Source organism: Pseudophryne corroboree, assembly GCF_028390025.1.
Source record: "Pseudophryne corroboree isolate aPseCor3 chromosome 7 unlocalized genomic scaffold, aPseCor3.hap2 SUPER_7_unloc_2, whole genome shotgun sequence".
NCBI lineage: Eukaryota > Metazoa > Chordata > Amphibia > Anura > Myobatrachidae > Pseudophryne > Pseudophryne corroboree.
Window position 1 is genome coordinate 761769 of NW_026967611.1, and position 18014 is coordinate 779782.

Genomic DNA, 18014 nt, shown 5'->3' on the forward strand with positions numbered 1-18014 from the left:
GAATGGCCTTTTGCTGCTCCTCCATCCTCTGAAGCATATAGAGGGTTGAATTCCACCTCGTTACCACCTCTTGCTTCAGATGATGGCAGGACAGGTTCAGGAATGTTTGGTGGTGCTCCAGTCTTCGACATGCGGTGGCTGAAGGCAGAAAGTGGCCCGCAATTCTTCGGGCCACCGACAGCATCTCTTGCACGCCCCTGTCGTTTTTTAAATAATTCTGCACCACCAAATTAAATGTATGTGCAAAACATGGGACGTGCTGGAATTTGCCCAGATGTAATGCACGCACAATATTGGTGGCGTTGTCCGATGTCACAAATCCCCAGGAGAGTCCAATTGGGGTAAGCCATTCTGCGATGATGTTCCTCAGTTTCCGTAAGAGGTTGTCAGCTGTTTGCCTCTTATGGAAAGCGGTGATACAAAGCGTTGCCTGCCTAGGAACGAGTTGGCAATTGCGAGATGCTGCTACTGGTGCCGCCGCTGCTGTTCTTGCTGCGGGGGGCAATACATCTACCCAGTGGGCTGTCACAGTCATATAGTCCTGAGTCTGCCCTGCTCCACTTAACCACAGACAAGTGGACATTGGGTACAACTGCATTTTTTAGGACACTGGTGACTCTTTTTCTGAGGTCTGTGTACATTTTCGGTATCGCCTGCCTAGAGAAATGGAACCTAGAGGGTATTTGGTACCGGGGACACAGTACCTCAATCAAGTCTCTAGTTGCCTGTAAATTAACGATGGATACCGGAACCACGTTTCTCACCACCCAGGCTGACAAGACCTGAGTTATCCGCTTTGCAGCAGGATGACTGCTGTGATATTTCATCTTCCTCGCAAAGGACTGTTGGACAGTCAATTGCTTACTGGAAGTAGTACAAGTGGTCTTCCGACTTCCCCTCTGGGATGACGATCGACTCCCAGCAGCAACAACAGCAGCGCCAGCAGCAGTAGGCGTTACACTCAAGGATGCATCGGAGGAATCCCAGGCAGGAGAGGACTCGTCAGACTTGCCAGTGACATGGCCTGCAGGACTATTGGCTCTCCTGTCTAAGGAGGAAATTGATACTGAGGGAGTTGGTGGTGTGGTTTGCAGGAGCTTGGTTACAAGAGGAAGGGATTTAGTGGTCAGTGGACTGCTTCCGCTGTCATCCAAAGTTTTTGAACTTGTCACTGACTTATGATGAATGCGCTGCAGGTGTCGTATAAGGGAGGATGTTCCGAGGTGGTTAACGTCCTTATCCCTACTTATTACAGCTTGACAAAGGCAACACACGGCTTGACACCTGTTGTCCGCATTTGTGTACAGGATGCATACCTTCATGTCCCCATTTATCCACCTCATCAGGCGTACCTCAGATTTGCGGTACAGGACTGTCATTGCCAATTTCAGACGTTGCTGTTTGGTCTCTCCATGGCCCTGAGAATTTTCACCAAGGTAATGGCGGAAATGATGGTGCTCCTGTGCAAGCAAGGTGTCACAATTATCCCGTACTTGGGCGATCTCATAAAAGCGAGATCAAGAGAGCAGTTGCTGAACAGCAGGGCAGGCTGTCTGCCGTTATGTGAAAAAAATGTACGCTGTCTGCCGCTATGTGTAACAAGGGCACGCTGTCTGCCGTTGTGTAAAAAAGGGGGATGCTGTCTGCCGTAATGTGTAAAAAGGGGACGCTGTCTGCTGTAATGTGTAAAGAGAGGACGCTGTCTGCTGTAATGTGTAAAAAGAGGAATCTGTTCTGCCGTAAGGTGTAAAAGGGTCTCTACCTGGTGTAGTGGTGCTACTGTGCGGCGTAATTTGAATAATGGAGAGTACTGTGCACCGTTTTATGAATTGGTATTATTTTGTGGCCACACCCCTTAACCACGAAGCCACGCCACTATGTTTTTTGGCGTTGTGGTGTGGCTGTAGATGAGCTCAGAGCCGGATTAAGGGGGGGGCCCGGGGGATACGTACCCCGGGCCCCCCTTTCCAAAAGGGCCCCCTGCTACACCGCAGATCTGATCTCTCTTCCGATCCGGTTGTGCGTCTACTTCTACAGCAGTAGCTGTAGACGCCCTAGTGACACCGTGGGTGTTCCGGTCGGTCTATGTATTTCCTCCTCTTCCTCTCATACCCAAGGTGTTGAGGATAATAAGACAAAGAAAAGTGAGAACAATCCTCATTGTTCCAGATTGGCCACGGAGGACCTGGTATCCGGATCTGCAGGAAATGCTCACAGAAGATCTGTGGCCTCTCCCTCTAAGACAGGACCTGTTGCATCAGGGGCCCTGTCTGTTCCAAGACTTACCGCGGCTGCGTTTGACGGCATGGCAGTTGAATGCCGGATCCTAGCATTCCAGTTGAGGTCATCGCTGATAAAGGCTAGGAAGGATGTAACGTTAAAACATTACACCGTATATGGCGAAATTATGTTTCTTGGTGTGAGGCCAGGAATGCTCCTACGGAAGAATTCCATCTGGGCCGTTTCCTTCACTTCCTACAAACTGGAGTGAATTTGGGCCTACAATTAGGCTCTATTAAGGTCCAGATTTCGGCCTTATCCATTTTCTTTCAAAAAGAATTGGCTTCTCCTCCAGAAGTTCAGACTTTTGTAAAAGGAGTGCTGCATATTCAGCCTCCTTTTGTGCCTCCGGTGGCACCTTGGGACCTTAACGTGGTGTTAAGTTTTCTAAAATCACACTGGTTTGAACCACTTAAAACAGTGGAGTTAAATTATCTCACGTGGAAGGTGGTCATGTTATTAACCTTGGCTTCGGCTAGGCGAGTGTCGGAATTAGCGGCTTTGTCACATAAAAGCCCATATTTGGTATTCCATGTGGATAGAGCGGAATTGCGGACCCGTCCTCAATTCCTACCAAAAGTGGTCTCATCTTTTCATATGAACCAACCTATTGTGGTGCCTGTGGCTACGCGTGACTTGGAGGATTCCGAGTTACTTGATGTGGTCAGGGCTTTGAAAATTTACGTGGCCAGGACGGCTAGAGTCAGGAAAACTGAAGCGCTGTTTGTCCTGTATGCAACCAACAAGATTGGTGCCCCTGCTTCAAAGCAGGCTATTGCTCGCCGGATTTGTAACACGATTCAGCAAGCGCATTCTATGGCTGGATTGCAGTTACTGAAATCGGTCAAGGCCCATCGCCACTCTCCCGGATGTAGGTCGTGTCTGCTGAGGAAGTCTGCTTCCCAGTTGTCCACTCCCAGAATGAACACTGCTGACAGTGCGCTTGCGTGATTCTCCACCCAGCGAAGAATTCTGGTGGCTTGTGCCATCGCCACTCTGCTCCTTGTGCCGCCTTGGCGGTTTACATGAGCCACTGCGGTGACGTTGTCTGACTGGATCAGAACCGGTTGGTCGCGAAGTAAGGTCTCCGCTTGACGTAGGGCATTGTATATGGCCCCTAGTTTCAGGATGTTGATGTGAAGACAAGTCTCTTGACTTGACCAAAGACCTTGGATATTTCTTCCCTGTGTGACTGCTCCCCAACCTTGGAGGCTTGCCTCTGTGGTCACCAGGATCCAGTCCTGAATGCCGAATCTGCGTCACTCGAGAAGGTGAGCACTCTGCAGCCACCACAGGAGTGATACCCTGACCCTGGGGGACAGGGTGATCAACCAATGCATCTGCAAATGTGACCCAGACCACTTGTCCAGTAGGTCCCATTGGAAAGTCCTCGCATGGAATTTTGACAAGAAAAGAAGAACTTTTTTTATAAGAATCTACAAGGGCTGCAGCAGGCTAGGTCTAATAGACATCTTTACTGCAGCTCCATCACTCCCAGCGGCGCAGTATACTCCCGTGCCCTGGTTGCTGGGTCACTGCAGCGGAGGCTCCGGTTTCTTCCTAAGGTCAGTCACACACACACCGCCCTCCGGGATCACTAGGCCGCTGATGAAAGGGAGGTAAGGGGCTTCTGTGCCCACACTATACCGAGATCCAGCGTGGCTGTAGGGGGCGGGCCGTGTGCGCACTGGCGTGGACACTGATTACTGGGCAGCTGCTCCACTAGCCACCAGGGACAGTTAAGGAGCACAGCTCTGGGGGTTTTTCTCCTATATTAACCCCATTTTGTACTACCTGCAGTGCATTGTGATAGGTAATAGAGCCTGATTCAGGTTGGATTGTAATCGCAATAAGCAATCCAACTGCAAAAATTGCTAAGAGCATACGCATGCGCCTGCATTTTCTGTGGCACCCCGCAGATAATGCGATCACCTCTGACTGTCAATCGGTGCGGGGGGGGGGTCAGCAACAATCCATTTCAAAGTCGGAGATGGAGCGGTGCAGGGGCAGGGCTACAAAATGGGGTCGGCAACGGAGAAACAGGAGGCGTGGTCAGAGCGGCTGCATGACATCACATGCAGCCGCTGCGATCACAAAAATGGTGGCGGCTTCCTGCGCACACGTACAGTCTGCACCAACAGGAGGCTAACCCATTTTTTATGATCACGCTGAACTGCACTGAGACTGCAATTTCAGCATGGTCAAGAAGGGAGGCGGCATGCTGGGTGGCCATGCCCTGTGATGGGTGGCCCCAGCATGCTAATCAAAGGATTGCAAATTCTGTTACTTAGCAGAATTTGCAATCCTTACTGAATTAGGCCCATTGATTACAAAATTGTAAACAATATTTGAAGTTTTTCTTCAGGGACTAACACAAAAGATGCTTGGGGCTACTAACACATGGGTAAGCCACGTAAAGCTTCCCATGGGTCAGTGGCATCACAACAGGGTTGCGGCACACACCCAAGTGTCACCCGCCAAGGGGGGTGACACCAAAGTGCCGGCTCTTCTTCAGTGACAGAATATGGGTGTTTCACTGTGACATTACGTGCAACACCCAGTTTCTGTCACTGTGCAGGAGCCAGCACCACTCACACACTAGTCCCCGGGTGCAGCCCCCAACCCCCGGGATACCCGGAGCAACAAAATGGTGATTCAGGCCACGCCCCTACCTATGAGACCATGCCTACTTTTTACCATTGCGCTGCTTATCTGCGCGCACTGCATTACAATCTCCTTCGCCACCTCTCTGGGTGTCACCAGTGATAGTGACACCTCTGCCATGCTTGTAGCAGCTGGTCCTAAGATCTACGCCTCCAGCCCTGAGTGTTTGCCCATGTGACTTGTTGATCATCATAGCGAAGCAGATGCTTACAGAAAACTGCAGGGGCTTAGATTGAAAAGAAAAACATTGATGAACCCATCATTTCAGCGACAGGGTCTGCCACACGACTGACTGAAATGACTGGTTGGTTTGTGCCCCCACCAAAAAAGAATCAATCAATCAATCAATCAATCAATCAATCTCTCCTTGCACAAACTGGCTCTACAGAGGCAAGATGTCCACCTCATCATCCTCCGATTCCTCACCCCTTTCACTGTGTACATCCCCCTCCTCACAGATTATTAATTCGTCCCCACTGGAATCCACCATCTCAGATCCCTGTGTACTTTCTGGAGGCAATTGCTGGTGAATGTCTCCACGGAGGAATTGATTATAATTCATTTTGATGATCATCATCTTCTCCACATTTTCTGGAAGTAACCTCGTACGCCGATTGCTGACAAGGTGAGCGGCTGCACTAAACACTCTTTTGGAGTACACACTGGAGGGAGGGCAACTTAGGTAGAATAAAGCCAGTTTGTGCAAGGGCCTCCAAATTGCCTCTTTTTCCTGCCAGTATACATACTGACGTGCCTACCTGGATGCAGTCACTCATATAATTCTCCACCATTCTTTCAAAGGTGACAGAATCATATGCAGTGACAGTAGACGACATGTCAGTAATCGTTGCCAGGTCCTTCAGTCCGGACCAGATGTCAGCACTCACTCCAGACTGCCCTGCATCACCGCCAGCGGGTGGGCTCGGAATTCTTAGCCTTTTCCTCGCACCCCCACTTGCGGGAGAATGTGAAGGAGGAGCTGTTGACGGGTCACGTTCCGCTTGACTTGACAATTTTCTCACCAGCAGGTCTTTGAACCTCTGCAGACTTGTGTCTGCCGGAAAGAGAGATACAATGTAGGTTTTAAATCTAGGATCGAGCACGGTGGCCAAAATGTAGTGCTCTGATTTCAACAGATTGAATCCTGGTTAAGTGAATTAAGGGCTCCATCCACAAGTCCCACATGCCTAGTGGAATCGCTCTGTTTTAGCTCCTCCTTCAATGTCTCCAGCTTCTTCTGCAAAAGCCTGATGAGGGGAATGACCTGACTCAGGCTGGCAGTGTCTGAACTGACTTCACGTGTGGCAAGTTCAAAGGGTTGCAGAACCTTGCACAACGTTGAAATCATTCTCCACTGCGCTTGAGTCAGGTGCATTCCCCCTCCTTTGCCTATTTAGTGGGCAGATGTATAGGCTTGAATGGCCTTTTGCTGCTCCTCCATCCTCTGAAGCATATAGAGGGTTGAATTCCACCTCGTTACCACCTCTTACTTCAGATGATGGCAGGACAGGTTCAGGAATGTTTGGTGGTGCTCCAGTCTTCGACATGCGGTGGCAGAAGGCAGAAAGTGGCCCGCAATTCTTCGGGCCACCGACAGCATCTCTTGCACGCCCCTGTCGTTTTTTAAATAATTCTGCACCACCAAATTAAATGTATGTGCAAAACATGGGACGTGCTGGAATTTGCCCAGATGTAATGCACGCACAATATTGGTGGCGTTGTCCGATGTCACAAATCCCCAGGAGAGTCCAATTGGGGTAAGCCATTCTGCGATGATGTTCCTCAGTTTCCGTAAGAGGTTGTCAGCTGTGTGCCTCTTATGGAAAGCGGTGATACAAAGCGTTGCCTGCCTAGGAACGAGTTGGCAATTGCGAGATGCTGCTACTGGTGCCGCCGCTGCTGTTCTTGCTGCGGGGGGCAATACATCTACCCAGTGGGCTGTCACAGTCATATAGTCCTGAGTCTGCCCTGCTCCACTTAACCACAGACAAGTGTACATTGGGTACAACTGCATTTTTTAGGACACTGGTGACTCTTTTTCTGAGGTCTGTGTACATTTTCGGTATCGCCTGCCTAGAGAAATGAAACCTAGAGGGTATTTGGTACCGGGGACACAGTACCTCAATCAAGTCTCTAGTTGCCTGTAAATTAACGATGGATACCGGAACCACGTTTCTCACCACCCAGGCTGACAAGACCTGAGTTATCCGCTTTGCAGCAGGATGACTGCTGTGATATTTCATCTTCCTCGCAAAGGACTGTTGGACAGTCAATTGCTTACTGGAAGTAGTACAAGTGGTCTTCCGACTTCCCCTCTGGGATGACGATCGACTCCCAGCAGCAACAACAGCAGCGCCAGCAGCAGTAGGCGTTACACTCAAGGATGCATCGGAGGAATCCCAGGCAGGAGAGGACTCGTCAGACTTGCCAGTGACATGGCCTGCAGGACTATTGGCTCTCCTGTCTAAGGAGGAAATTGATACTGAGGGAGTTGGTGGTGTGGTTTGCAGGAGCTTGGTTACAAGAGGAAGGGATTTAGTGGTCAGTGGACTGCTTCCGCTGTCATCCAAAGTTTTTGAACTTGTCACTGACTTATGATGAATGCGCTGCAGGTGTCGTATAAGGGAGGATGTTCCGAGGTGGTTAACGTCCTTATCCCTACTTATTACAGCTTGACAAAGGCAACACACGGCTTGACACCTGTTGTCCGCATTTGTGTACAGGATGCATACCTTCATGTCCCCATTTATCCACCTCATCAGGCGTACCTCAGATTTGCGGTACAGGACTGTCATTGCCAATTTCAGACGTTGCTGTTTGGTCTCTCCATGGCCCTGAGAATTTTCACCAAGGTAATGGCGGAAATGATGGTGCTCCTGTGCAAGCAAGGTGTCACAATTATCCCGTACTTGGGCGATCTCATAAAAGCGAGATCAAGAGAGCAGTTGCTGAACAGCAGGGCAGGCTGTCTGCCGTTATGTGAAAAAAATGTACGCTGTCTGCCGCTATGTGTAACAAGGGCACGCTGTCTGCCGTTGTGTAAAAAAGGGGGATGCTGTCTGCCGTAATGTGTAAAAAGGGGACGCTGTCTGCTGTAATGTGTAAAGAGAGGACGCTGTCTGCTGTAATGTGTAAAAAGAGGAATCTGTTCTGCCGTAAGGTGTAAAAGGGTCTCTACCTGGTGTAGTGGTGCTACTGTGCGGCGTAATTTGAATAATGGAGAGTACTGTGCACCGTTTTATGAATTGGTATTATTTTGTGGCCACACCCCTTAACCACGAAGCCACGCCACTATGTTTTTTGGCGTTGTGGTGTGGCTGTAGATGAGCTCAGAGCCGGATTAAGGGGGGGGCCCGGGGGATACGTACCCCGGGCCCCCCTTTCCAAAAGGGCCCCCTGCTACACCGCAGATCGGATCTCTCTTCCGATCCGGTTGTGCGTCTACTTCTACAGCAGTAGCTGTAGACGCCCTAGTGACACCGTGGGTGTTCCGGTCGGTCTATGTATTTCCTCCTCTTCCTCTCATACCCAAGGTGTTGAGGATAATAAGACAAAGAAAAGTGAGAACAATCCTCATTGTTCCAGATTGGCCACGGAGGACCTGGTATCCGGATCTGCAGGAAATGCTCACAGAAGATCTGTGGCCTCTCCCTCTAAGACAGGACCTGTTGCATCAGGGGCCCTGTCTGTTCCAAGACTTACCGCGGCTGCGTTTGACGGCATGGCAGTTGAATGCCGGATCCTAGCATTCCGGTTGAGGTCATCGCTGATAAAGGCTAGGAAGGATGTAACGTTAAAACATTACACCGTATATGGCGAAATTATGTTTCTTGGTGTGAGGCCAGGAATGCTCCTACGGAAGAATTCCATCTGGGCCGTTTCCTTCACTTCCTACAAACTGGAGTGAATTTGGGCCTACAATTAGGCTCTATTAAGGTCCAGATTTCGGCCTTATCCATTTTCTTTCAAAAAGAATTGGCTTCTCCTCCAGAAGTTCAGACTTTTGTAAAAGGAGTGCTGCATATTCAGCCTCCTTTTGTGCCTCCGGTGGCACCTTGGGACCTTAACGTGGTGTTAAGTTTTCTAAAATCACACTGGTTTGAACCACTTAAAACAGTTGAGTTAAATTATCTCACGTGGAAGGTGGTCATGTTATTAACCTTGACTTCGGCTAGGCGAGTGTCGGAATTAGCGGCTTTGTCACATAAAAGCCCATATTTGGTATTCCATGTGGATAGAGCGGAATTGCGGACCCGTCCTCAATTCCTACCAAAAGTGGTCTCATCTTTTCATATGAACCAACCTATTGTGGTGCCTGTGGCTACGCGTGACTTGGAGGATTCCGAGTTACTTGATGTGGTCAGGGCTTTGAAAATTTACGTGGCCAGGACGGCTAGAGTCAGGAAAACTGAAGCGCTGTTTGTCCTGTATGCAACCAACAAGATTGGTGCCCCTGCTTCAAAGCAGGCTATTGCTCGCCGGATTTGTAACACGATTCAGCAAGCGCATTCTATGGCTGGATTGCAGTTACTGAAATCGGTCAAGGCCCATCCCCACTCTCCCGGATGTAGGTCGTGTCTGCTGAGGAAGTCTGCTTCCCAGTTGTCCACTCCCAGAATGAACACTGCTGACAGTGCGCTTGCGTGATTCTCCACCCAGCGAAGAATTCTGGTGGCTTGTGCCATCGCCACTCTGCTCCTTGTGCCGCCTTGGCGGTTTACATGAGCCACTGCGGTGACGTTGTCTGACTGGATCAGAACCGGTTGGTCGCGAAGTAAGGTCTCCGCTTGACGTAGGGCATTGTATATGGCCCCTAGTTTCAGGATGTTGATGTGAAGTCAAGTCTCTTGACTTGACCAAAGACCTTGGATATTTCTTCCCTGTGTGACTGCTCCCCAACCTTGGAGGCTTGCCTCTGTGGTCACCAGGATCCAGTCCTGAATGCCGAATCTGCGTCACTCGAGAAGGTGAGCACTCTGCAGCCACCACAGGAGTGATACCCTGACCCTGGGGGACAGGGTGATCAACCAATGCATCTGCAAATGTGACCCAGACCACTTGTCCAGTAGGTCCCATTGGAAAGTCCTCGCATGGAACCTGCCGAATGGAATGGCTTCGTATGATGCCACCATCTTTCCCAGGACTCGAGTGCAGTGATGCACTGACACAAGTTTTGGTTTCAATAGGTTCCTGACAAGAGTCATGAGTTCCTGGGCCTTTCCTATTGGGAGATAAACCCTCTTCTGGTCTGTGTCTAGAATCATGCCCAAGAAAGACAGACGAGTCGTAGAAACAAACTGCGACTTTGGGATATTGAAAATCCAGCCGTGTTGCTGTAACACTTTCAGTGAAAGTGATACGCTGTTCAGCAACTGCTCTCTTGATCTCGCTTTTATGAGATCGCTCAAGTACGGGATAATTGTGACACCTTGCTTACGCAGGAGAACCATCATTTCCGCCATTACCTTGGTGAAAATTCTCTGGGCCGTGGAGAGACCAAACAGCAACGTCTGAAATTGGCAATGACAGTCCTGTACCGCAAATCTGAGGTACGCCTGATGAGATGGATAAATGGGGACATGAAGGTATGCATCCTGTACACAAATGCGGACAACAGGTGTCAAGCCATGTGTTGCCTTTGTCAAGCTGTAATAAGTAGGGGTAAGGACGTTAACCACCTCAGAACATCCTCCCTTATACGTCACCTGCAGCGCATTAATCATAAGTCAGTGACAAGTTCAAAAACTTTGGATGACAGCGGAAGCAGTCCACTGACCACTAAATCCCTTCCTCTTGTAACCAAGCTCCTGCAAACCACACCACCAACTCCCTCAGTGTCAATTTCCTCCTTAGACAGGAAAGCCAATAGTCCTGCAGGCCATGTCACTGGCAAGTCTGACGAGTCCTCTCCTGCCTGGGATTCCTCCGATGCATCCTTGAGTGTAACGCCTACTGCTGCTGGCGCTGCTGTTGTTGCTGCTGGGAGTCGATCGTCATCCCAGAGGGGAAGTCGGAAGACCACTTGTACTACTTCCAGTAGGCAATTGACTGTCCAACAGTCCTTTGCGAGGAAGATGAAATATCACAGCAGTCATCCTGCTGCAAAGCGGATAACTCAGGTCTTGTCAGCCTGGGTGGTGAGAAACGTGGTTCCGGTATCCATCGTTAATTCAGAGGCAACTAGAGACTTGATTGAGGTACTGTGTCCCCGGTACCAAATGCCATCTAGGTTCCATTTCTCTAGGCAGGCGATACCGAAAATGTACACAGACCTCAGAAAAAGAGTCACCAGTGTCCTAAAAAATGCAGTTGTACCCAAGGTCCACTAGTCCACATGTCCGTGGTTAAGTGGAGCAGGGCAGACTCAGGACTATATGACTGTGACAGCCCACTGGGTAGATGTATTGCCTCCCGCAGCAAGAACAGCAGCGGCGGCACCAGTAGCAGCATCTCGCAAATGCCAACTCGTTCCTAGGCAGACTACGCTTTGTATCACCGCTTTCCATAAGAGGCAAACAGCTGACAACCTCTTACGGAAACTGAGGAACATCATCGCAGAATAGCTTACCCCAATTGGACTCTCCTGGGGATTTGTGACATCGGACAATGCCACCAATATTGTGCGTGCATTACATCTGGGCAAATTCCAGCACGTCCCATGTTTTGCACATACATTGAATTTGGTGGTGCAGAATTATTTAAAAAAACGACAGGGGCGTGCAAGAGATGCTGTCGGTGGCCCGAAGAATTGCGGGCCACTTTCTGCATTCAGCCACCGCGTGCCAAAGACTGGAGCACCACCAAACATTCCTGAACCTGCCCTGCCATCCTCTGAAGCAAGAGGTGGTAACGAGGTGGAATTCAACCCTCTATATGCTTCAGAGGATGGAGGAGCAGCAAAAGGCCATTCAAGCCTATACATCTACCCACGATATAGACAAAGGAGGGGGAATGCACCTGACTCAAGCGCAGTGGTGAATGATTTCAACGTTGTGTAAGGTTCTGCAGCCCTTTGAACTTGCCACACGTGAAGTCAGTTCAGACACTGCCAGCCTGAGTCAGGTCATTCCCCTCATCAGGCTTTTGCAGAAGAAGCTGGAGACATTGAAGGAGGAGCTAAAACAGAGCGATTCCGCTAGGCATGTGGGACTTGTGGATGGAGCCCTTAATTCGCTTAACCAGGATTCAATCTGTTGAAATCAGAGCAATACATTTTGGCCACCGTGCTCGATCCTAGATTTAAAATCTACATTGTATCTCTCTTTCCGGCAGACACAAGTCTGCAGAGGTTCAAAGACCTGCTGGTGAGAAAATTGTCAAGTCAAGCGGAACGTGACCCGTCAACAGCTCCTCCTTCACATTCTCCCACAACTGGGGGTGCAAGGAAAAGGCTAAGAATTCCGAGCCCACCCGCTGGCGGTGATGCAGGGCAGTTTGGAGTGAGTGCTGACATCTGGTCCGGACTGAAGGACCTGGCAACGATTACTGACATGTCGTCTACTGTCACTACATATGATTCTGTCACCTTTGAAAGAATGGTGGAGGATTATATGAGTGACCGCATCCAGGTAGGCACGTCAGACAGTCCGTATGTATACTGGCAGGAAAAAGAGGCAATTTGGAGGCCCTTGCACAAACTGGCTTTATTCTACCTAAGTTGCCCTCCCTCCAGTGTGTACTCCAAAAGAGTGTTTAGTGCAGCCGCTCACCTTGTCAGCAATCGGCGTACGAGGTTACTTCCAGAAAATGTGGAGAAGATGATGATCATCAAAATGAATTATAATCAATTCCTCCGTGGAGACATTTACCAGCAATTGCCTCCAGAAAGTACACAGGGATCTGAGATGGTGGATTCCAGTGGGGACGAATTAATAATATGTGAGGGGGGCGATGTACACAGTGAAAGGGGTGAGGAATCGGAGGATGATGAGGTGGACATCTTGCCTCTGTAGAGCCAGTTTGTGCAAGGAGAGATTGATTGCTTCTTTTTTGGTGGGGGCCCAAACCAACCAGTCATTTCAGTCAGTCGTGTGGCAGACCCTGTTGCTGAAATGATGGGTTCGTCAATGTTTTTCTTTTCAATCTAAGCCCCTGCAGTTTTCTGTAAGAATCTGCTTCGCTATGATGATCAACAAGTCACAAGGGCAAACACTCAGGGCTGGAGGCGTAGATCTTAGGACCAGCTGCTACAAGCATGGCAAAGGTGTCACTATCATTGGTGACACCCAGAGAGGCAGCGAGGGAGATTGTAATGCAGTGCGCGCAGATAAGCAGCGCAACGGTAAAAAGGAGGCATGGTCTCATAGGTAGGGGTGTGGCCTGTTTTCCTGAATCTCCATTTTGTTGCTCCGGGTATCCCGGGGGTTGAGTGCTGCACCCGGGGACTAGTGTGTGTGGTGCTGGCTCCTGCACAGTGACAGAAACTGGGTGTTGCACGTAATGTTACAGTGAAACACCCATATTCTGTCACTGAAGAGGAGCCGGCACTTTGGTGTCACCCCCCTTGGTGGGTGACACTCGGGTGTGGGCCGCAACCCCGTTGTGATGCCACTGACCCATGGGAAGCTTTACGTGGCTTACCCATGTGTTAGTAGCCCCAAGCATCTTTTGTGTTAGTCCCTGAAGAAAAACTTCAAATATTTACAAATACATTTTGTAATCAATGGGCCTAATTCAGTAAGGATTGCAAATTCTGCTAAGTAACAGAATTTGCAATCCTTTGGTTCGCATGCTGGGGCCACCAAGCATGCCGCCTCCCTTCTTGACCACGCTGAAATTGCAGTCTCAGCGCAGTTCAGCGTGATCATAAAAAATGGGTTAGCCTCCTGTTGGTGCAGACTGTATGTGTGCGCAGGAAGCCGCCACCATTTTTGTGATCGCAGCTGCTGCATGTGATGTCATGCAGCAGCTCTGACCACACCTCCTGTTTCTCCGTTGCCGACCCCATTTTGTAGCCCTGCCCATGCACCGCTCCATCTCCGACTTGGAAATGGATTGTTGCTGACCCCCCCCCCCCAGCACCGATTGACAGTCAGAAGCGATCGCATTATCTGCGGGGTGCCGCAGAAAATGCAGGCGCATGCGTATGCTCTTAGCAATTTTTGCAGTTGGATTGCTTATTGCGATTGCAATCCAACCTGAATCAGGCTCTATTACCTATCACAATGCACTGCGGGTAGTACAAAATGGGGTTAATATAAGAGAAAACCCCCCCAGAGCTGTGCTCCTTAACTGTCCCTGGTGGCTAGTGGAGCGGCTGCCCAGTAATCAGTGTCCACGCCAGTGCGCACATGGCCCACCCCCTACAGCCACGCTGGATCACGGTATAGTGTGGGCACAGAAGTCCCTTACCTCCCTTTCATCAGCGGCCTCGTGATCCCGGAGGGCGGTGTGTGTGTGACTGACCTTAGGAAGAAACCGGAGCCTCCGCTGCAGTGACCCAGCAACCAGGGCACGGGAGTATACTGCGCCGCTGGGACTGATGGAGCTGCAGTAAAGATGTCTATTAGACCTAACCTGCTGCAGCCCTTGTAGATTCTTATAAAAAAAAGTTCTTCTTTTCTTGTCAAAATTAATAGCTAAGAATAGGCTGCCTGAGGCAGCCCCCTGTTAAGTGGCCTGCTACTGAAGGCACCAACTACAAACTGAGCTCCCTGTTCATGGAAGCGAGGTTATAGAGCAGGGGGCGCTGAGCATCTTGGGAACAGTCAAAAGCTTTGAGCCTGTTGGTGCCTCAGATCAAGATCCTACTCTACACCCCAATGTGAATCCTTGTGGAGTCCAGTGTACCCCACAGAAGAAATGAATGTGTCACACCCATTGGCAGCAACATTAGAATAGCTGCTGATGGGCACAATTGAGAAAGGAAGGGGGGAAAACATTTGAATCCAGCACATATATGTAATTTGAATATGTAATTTGTACCTTCCTACTTTAAAATGTAATGGATGAACCTCACCCTGTGAGAACTATCTTCATGATCAAGAGATCTCATACTCAAGAAAAGCATGTGTTGGGATAGGGCTGTGGAGGGCGGCTGCTCGAGCACACCCCCGTCAAGTTAAGGAGATTCAACTGAGGAAGCACAAGGGAACTCTTGTCTGGGGACAACAACTGCAGGGAGACCACATCTTTTCAGATGAAAATGAGAGGGCGGAAGGCTGCCTAATACTGAAGCACCCTCAAACATCAAACCATATGCAACAACTAGTACAAGCATTCCTGGGGAAAGGTCTGCAGCAGACGGATTTGCATACGGTGATGTCATCCAAGCAGTGGGCCAAAGTTGGCTGGAACCCTCATCTGCATATGAAAAGAGAAAAGGGGCGCTTGTATGACCCCTAGTTCGCATTGAACACCCCCCACCCTCCTTTGGTGTGGGGCTCATGTTGGCCATGCCCCAGCCCCTGAAGCATTCAAGCTGATTTCTTGCAGCAGCTGGGCACTGTAACAGCTCCAGAGCTGCTCTGTAAGGCAAATAAAAGGGTGTGGGCCCTGCAACACCACCTGTAGTTCGCATTGTGCGTTGGAAGGCACAAAGCAAGCAGACGGGAGAAGTCAGGATAGTGCGCAAGGGCATAGAAGGGAGGGGCTCAAGAAAAGATAAGTGGAAACTGACAGCAAACTAGGCTGGAGAGAGACCTGAGACAATGAGATCTAAATTATACCAGAGCCAACCAGGGGAAAGCACAAATGCAGTCCCCCCCCCTACCACAAATTATGCAGTTGAGATTCCCACATTTGGGGAAATCACAGAGGTCAGCATACCCAGAATGCAATGAATGAACCTCACCCTGGGAAAACAATCTTCATGACCATGGTATCACCTAAGCAAAATAAGTATGATTTGAGATAGGGCTGGGGAGGGCCGCTGCTCAGGCACACCTCCGTCAAGTAAAGGAGATTCAACTGAGGCAGCACAAGGGAACTCTCATCTGGGGACAACAACTGCAGGGAGAACACATTTTCAGACGAATGTGTGAGGGCAGAAGGCTGCCTAATACTGAAGCACCCCCCAAACAACAAACCAAATGCAACAACTAGTGCAAGCATTCCTGGGGGAAGGCCTGCAGCAGATTGGTTCGCATATGGTGATGTCATCCAAGCAATGGGTATAGTTGGCTGCAACCCTCGTCTGCATATGAAAAGAGAAAATGGTCACGCAGGGCATGGCGGCCTTTGTGGGGTTGCGCTTGGATGACCCCTAGATCGCTTTATACACCCCCATCAGTGTGGGGCTCATGTTGGCCATGCCCCAGCCCCTGAAGCATTCAAGCTGATTTCTTGCAGCAGCTGGACCCAGTAACAGCTCCAGAGTTGCTCTACAAGACAAGTAAAAGGGTGTGAGCCATGCAGCAGCACCTGTAGTTTGCATACACACATATATAGGACAGCATCTCTTATATGCCCCAGGGGCAATAAAATAGTATCCTTATCTAGGGTATCCGTCCATGCCGCTACAGCACTACACATACACACCCAGGCCGACGCAATTGCCGGTCTGAGTAAGGTACCTGAATGTGTATAAATGGACTTCAGGGTAATCTCCTGTTTGCGGTCAGCAGACTCTTTGAGGGTAGCCGTATCCTGGGACGGGAGGGCTAACTTCTTGGATAAGCGTGTTAATGCTTTGTCCACCCAAGGGGAGGATTCCCATCGTAACCTATCCGTTGATGGGAAAGGATACGCCATAAGAATCCTTTTGGAAATCTGCAGGAGATTCCCAAGCTTTTTCACATAACTCGTTCAGCTCGTGTGAGGGGAAAAGGTTACCTCAGGCTTCTTTCCCTTGTACTTATGTACCCTCTTGTCAGGGACAGGGAGCTCCTCTGTGATGTGCAAAACATCTTTTATTGACATAATCAAATATCAAATGTATTTTGCCAATTTTGGCTGTAACTTTGCATCATCGTAATCGACACTGGAGTCAGAATCCGTGTCGGTATCTGTGTCAACAATCTGGATAGTGGGCACTTATGAGACCCTGACAGTCCCTGCGACATAGGATCAGGCATGGGTTGAGACCCTGACTGTCCCAAAGCTTCAGCCTTGTCTAATCTTTTGTGCAATGAGTTTACACTAGCATTTAAAACATTCCACATATCCATCCAATCAGGTGTCGGCGGAGACACCACATTCATTTGCTCCCGCTCCTCTCTAATATAGCCTTCTTCCTCAGACATGTCGACACACGCGTACCGACACACCACACACACAGGGAATGCTTTTACTGAAGACATTTCCCCCACAAGGCCCTTTGGCAGAGCTGGCCCTAACCAATATGATGCCCTAGGCAAGATTTTGCCTGGTGCCCCCTAGCACCACCGCTGGTTCCGCCTCTGACCTTGCACCTCTTTCCCAGCACCATCAACCCTCACCCATAACAGTACTTATTTTGGTGTTTGTACCCCCTATATTTTAAACAGGAACAGTTCGCACATTTGGCGCACAGTCCAAAAAGGGGTGTGTTTTTGCTGGCAATGGGCATGTCCACACAATAGTACCCCCAATTAAAATTCCGCCACACAGTACTGCAATTTTATTCACATTTGATCACGCGATAGTGTCCATAATTCACATTACATCCCACAGTAGTATCACTTTACCTTATAAACGTTACTTCTCACAGTAGTGCTCCTTATTCACATTACATCACACTGAATTGCTCCTTATTTTACATTACACCACACCCTATTGCTCTTTATTCACATTAGACGACACAGTAAATGCCCTTTCTATACGCAACGCTACATATTAGAGCACCTTATACACATAATGCCACACATTAGTAATGCATTTATACACATAATTCCACACAGTAATGCCCCTTACACATATGAGACACATCATTAATGTCCTTATAAACATAATGCGTCTTAGACATTATGACAACCTTTATTAATGCCCTTTTACACATAATGGCCCTCATTCCGAGTTGTTAGCTCGCAAGCTGCTTTTAGCAGCATTGCACACGCTAAGCCGCCGCCTACTGGGAGTGAATCTTAGCTTATCAAAATTGCGAACGAAAGATTAGCAGAATTGCGAATAGACACTTCTCAGCAGTTTCTGAG

General features: G+C 49.4%; 1 non-coding gene across 1 annotated transcript; it reads right to left on the reverse strand.

The window, feature by feature from the left end:
* Positions 1-15621: 15621 nt before the first annotated feature.
* Positions 15622-15787, reverse strand: LOC134986014 (U1 spliceosomal RNA). Its single transcript, XR_010192048.1, has one exon. It is a non-coding gene; the product is annotated as a U1 spliceosomal RNA (small nuclear RNA).
* Positions 15788-18014: the final 2227 nt, after the last annotated feature.